This window comes from Berghia stephanieae, chromosome 4 (assembly GCF_034508935.2).
Source record: "Berghia stephanieae isolate SIO BIC M18660-M18661 chromosome 4, UCSD_Bste_1.3, whole genome shotgun sequence".
In the NCBI taxonomy this organism is placed as follows: Eukaryota; Metazoa; Mollusca; class Gastropoda; order Nudibranchia; family Aeolidiidae; genus Berghia; species Berghia stephanieae.
This window is the reverse complement of record NC_088363.1, coordinates 920,191-925,190: the sequence shown is the minus strand read 5'-3', so window position 1 is coordinate 925,190 and position 5,000 is coordinate 920,191. Positions and strand designations below refer to the sequence as shown.

The window sequence follows — 5,000 nt, the reverse complement described above, 5'->3', positions numbered from 1 at the left end:
CTCGAAGAAATAAATAATAACGTGAAGTTGAATGTAAGCATCAATTTCGTTACAAAAACAGATCAAATGAACGTTTCGGGTTTCCCCTTTATCAACAAAACAGGATCAATGAAACACTACAGATGAATGAGATGATGTGGTAGTGGTGTTTCATTCATCCTATTTTGTTGATAAAGGGGAAACCCGAAACGTTCATTTGATCTGTTTTTGTCATTAAATTGAAGCTTACATTCAACTTCAGGTTATTATTTATTAAAGTAATAGTGTGTCTTTAGCCTGATTTTGAACGCCTCCAAGGATTCTGAGTTTCTTATCTCAAAAGTCATAATGAACGAGTGCGGCTATGTGGTCTAGTTGTATGACACTCGCTTTCGGATCGGAAGGTCCTGGGTTCGAGCCTGCCTCGCTCGGCGCATAGTTGAGTCCTTGGAAAAGGCTCTTTGCTCATATTCTCTCATCGTACTCAGGTGTAAAATGAGTACCCGGTCGTTAACAGCGTTGTCTCTGTCGGAATAAAAAAATATTGTAATATCGCCTAACAGGCGTAATGTCTCGTTCTATATGTTACGTGTTGCTGTTGGTCAGGGACTCCTTGTAAAGCGCTTTGAGCACGTTTAGTGGATATTACGCTATATAAAAGCTCAAGTTTAACGTTTTATAACGAACGAACGAATGAATGAATGAATGAATGTTATCACCACCATCGTTTCATCTGTCATTTCTCTTTAGTGTCTTATTAAAAAAACGAGCTTTATATAGCGCAATATCCACTAAATGTGCTCAAAGCGCTTTACAAGGGGTCCCAGATCAACAGCAACATTTAACATGTAGGACGGAACATAACGCCTGTTAGGCGATATTACATTTTATCGGACAAAGACAGCGCTATTAACGGCCAGGTACTCATTTTACACCTGAATACGGTGAGAGAAAGTGAGTAAAGAGCCGCTTCCAAGGACTCAACTATGCTCCGAGCGTGAGGCTCGAACTAAGGACCTTCCGATTCGAAAGCGAATGTCATACCACTAGACCACATAACTTTTATATAACGCAGCATCCTCTAATCGTGTTCAAAGCGGTTTACAAAGGGTCCCAGACCAACAGCAACACGAACAGTAACATGTAGGACGAGACATAACGTCTGTTAAGCGATATTACATTTTTTTTTCTCCTACACAGACAACACTATTAACGGTGAGTTACTCCTTTTACACATGAGTACGGTGAGATAATGTGAGTAAAGAGCTTTTTCCAAGGACTCAACTTATCACCGATCGATGCTCGAACCCAGGACCTTAGATCCGAAAGCGTATGTCATACCAACAGACCACATAGCCGCACTATTAACTATTATTATTAGCATTATTATTAACCATAATAATAATAATAATAATAATAATAATAATAATAATAATAATAATAATAATAATAATAATAATATATAATAATAATAATAATAATAATAATAATAATAATAATAATAATAATAATAATAATAATAATAATAATAATAATAATAATAATAATAATAATAATAATAATAATAATAATAATAATAATAATAATAATAATAATAATAATAATAATAATAATAATAATAATAATATATTAATAATAACAACAACAACAACAAAATAATAATAATAAAATAATAATAATAATAATAATAATAATAATAATAATAATAATAATAATAATAATAATAAGTTACTTATATAGCGCTCAACTTCCACATAAGTGCTCAGCGGTGCTTTGCAATGTTCATTGTCATTCAAACATTCATGTGAGTAAAGAGCCTTTTCAAAGAACTCAACTATGCGCCGCTCAAAGCGGGGCTCGAACCCAGGAGCTTCCGACTAAAATACGAAGGAATGAATGATTGAATATTAACACCGCTATGGCCCCGTCTTTCTGTCGTCTTTAGTGTGTGCAGCTATGTTGTCTAGTGGTATGACACTCGCTTTGGTATCGGAAGGTCCTGGGTTCGAGCCTGCCTCGCTCGGCGCATAGTTGAATCCTTGGAAAAGGCTCTTTACTCACATTATTTCACCGTACTCAGTTGTAAAATGAGTACCTGGTCGTTAACACCGTTGTCTCTGTCGGAAAAAAAAATGTACTATCGCCCAACAGGCGTCATGTCTCGTTCTATATGCTTCGTGTTGCTGTTGGTCAGGGACCCGTTGTAAAACGCTTTGAGCACGTCTAGTGGATATTGCGCTATATATATATATATATATATATATATATATATATATATATATATATATAAATTATTTTAAATCTCAAGTTTAGTTTCTCAATCATCGTGTATTGCTGACAAAGGGGAAACCCGAAACGTCCACACCGTCTGTATTCATACATTAAACAGAACCTCCTGAGTACCTGTCCTTAACAGCGTTGTCTCTGTCGGAAAAAAAAATTGTAATATCGCCTAACAGGCGTCATGTCTCGTTCTACATGTTACATGTTGCTGTTGGTCAGGGACCCGTTGTAAAGCGCTTTGAGAACATGTAGTGGATTTTGCGCTATATAAAAGTTGGGAGTTTGATATTCATTCCTCCCAATAAAACATCCAAACTCAACACAAGTATGATATTTATGGCAATGCATTCATACAAATATTAAATAAATGAAATAATAAATGCCCTTTATTCATCCTCAAGGGGAAATGTGTCTTTAGAGGTTTTTTTTTCCAAGAGAAGACTGGAATAACCCAGGCGTAAGGCACAGTGAAGCGCCGCAAAGTGAACTAGGGCGAGGTGGCTTGTTCAAGGTCACACAACGAGGCAGGGAGTCGAACCGTGGCCTTCGTAAAGTTATGGCCTGATACCGTGGCCTTCGTAAAGTTATGGCCTGATACCGTGGCCTTCGTAAAGTTATGGCCTGATACCGTGGCCTTCGTAAAGTTATGGCCTGATACCGTGGCCTTCGTAAAGTTATGGCCTGATACCGTGGCCTTCGTAAAGTTATGGCCTGATACCGTGGCCTTCGTAAAGTTATGGCCTGATACCGTGGCCTTCGTAAAGTTATGGCGTGATACTGACCAAAAAAAATGACGTGAAAATGCCAGTCTTTTGCCATAAAAGAAAACAAATCGTGAGTTGTATTCAATAGTTCAACCAATGGAATAACTTGTTTCCATGAGCTCTACTAACGACAACTCACTAAGCGGTGCAAAAACCAAATAATGACGTCAAACTGCCAGTCCTTTTGGATTTCAGTATCAGGCTATAGATAGTATGCAGATGACGTCACTCAGGCCTTTGTTATTATTTTTGCCATCCGCGTTTGTGAGTTGTTCTCACTAAACTGTATTAACCAGACTATAAAAGTTCATGGTTACACAGACTTTGTGTGTTGGTCCGTTATACTTCCGGATGGCAATGTTGTGAACTCCTGGCCAAGCGCATTCTATCTATAGATAGTTCGAAGATGACGTCACACAGGTCTTTGTTATTGTTTTTTGCCATCCGCGTTTATGAGTAATGCTCACTGAACTGTATTAACCTGACTATAAAAGTTCATGGATACACAGTTTTATGTGTTGGTCCGTTATACTTCCGGATGGCAATGTCATGAGCTTCTTCGCCAAGCGCATACTATCTTGCCATCCGGAAGTATAACGGACCAACACGCAAAGCTGTGTGTATCCATAAACGTTTATAATCTGGTTAATACAGTTCAGTGAGAATCGCTCACAAACGCGGATGGCAAATTACAATAACAAAGGCTTGAGTGACGTCATCTTCGAACTACCTATAACATAACGATGGCTACGGTGGAACTCGGTACATTTCGGGTACGAAGCAAAGACCGTACCTCTGGTACCGTAACCATCGTTATGTTATAGCCTGATACTGAAACCCAAAAAGACTGGCATTTTGACGTCATTATTTGGTTTTTGCACCGCCAAGTGAGTTGTCGTTAGTAGAGCTCATGGAACAAGTTATTCATGGTTAACTATTGAATACAACTCACGAATTGTTTTCTTTTGTGGAAAAGACTGCTTTTGACGTCATTTTGGTCATATCACGCTATAACTTTACGAAGCCACCTGTGCTCCCTCCCCCCCCCCCTCCCCCCATAAACCTTAACCATCCCGACATCATTACTGTTTCGTGACAAACGGTCACACTCTATGGGCTAGCGTGGCTCAGCGTTCCGGTCTTTGCTTCGTACCCGAAAGGTACCGAGTTCGATCACCCGCCGCTGCGCTGTGTGTCCTTGAGCAACTCACCTCGCCCTAGTTCAATTTGCGGCACTGCACATCGGCTGACGCCTGGGTTATTCCAGTCTTCCCTTGGAATAGACCCTAAAGACAAATTTCCCCTATGGGATGATTGAAGGGAATCTTATTTTTATTTATATTATTTTTCTATAGGGAATGAGATTAGCGGAAGAGTAGCGTCCCTTGATTGGACGTCACCCATAGTCTGTGACGTCACCCGCGGAAAAGTTATTAGAGAGAGAACGTCATGTTGGTTGTGCGCATGCCTTGAGACACTTTAAAACCAAATTGACGTTACTGTCTAAGGTGACGTCCAATCAAGGGACGCTACTCTTCCGCTAATCTCATTCCCTATTTAATCTTTAAAATCCATTTCTTAGCCTCGGGTTTTCACCCTTCATGGTACCGGCTTCAGGCGATGGGTCACCTTTTCGTTTTTATATATATATATATTATATATAATAATATATATATATTAATATAATATATATATATATATAATAGAATCAGACAAAAGATTCTACCCAACGTATTCATATTGACAGGTCTGATAACCCAAATTATTATGGGTTAATGGTTGTAATGGAAATACAATCAAACAAACTCAAAATTTAATCATTTCAACAATGTTTAATTAGGCCCTTAACTTCGTTCGGTCATTAGACCTGCTAATATATGTCACCTTGTCAGTACCCCACTAAAACAAAGATTGTTTTTTTTTGTTTTTTTTTTAAACAAACGAGTTATATAGAAAGAATTTGATGTTTAATTG

General features: G+C 38.2%; 1 protein-coding gene across 2 annotated transcripts in view; it reads left to right on the top strand.

The window, feature by feature from the left end:
- Positions 1 to 5,000, top strand: part of LOC144969881 (uncharacterized) — a 97,997-nt gene that overhangs the window by 1,911 nt on the left and 91,086 nt on the right. The window lies entirely within an intron of this gene.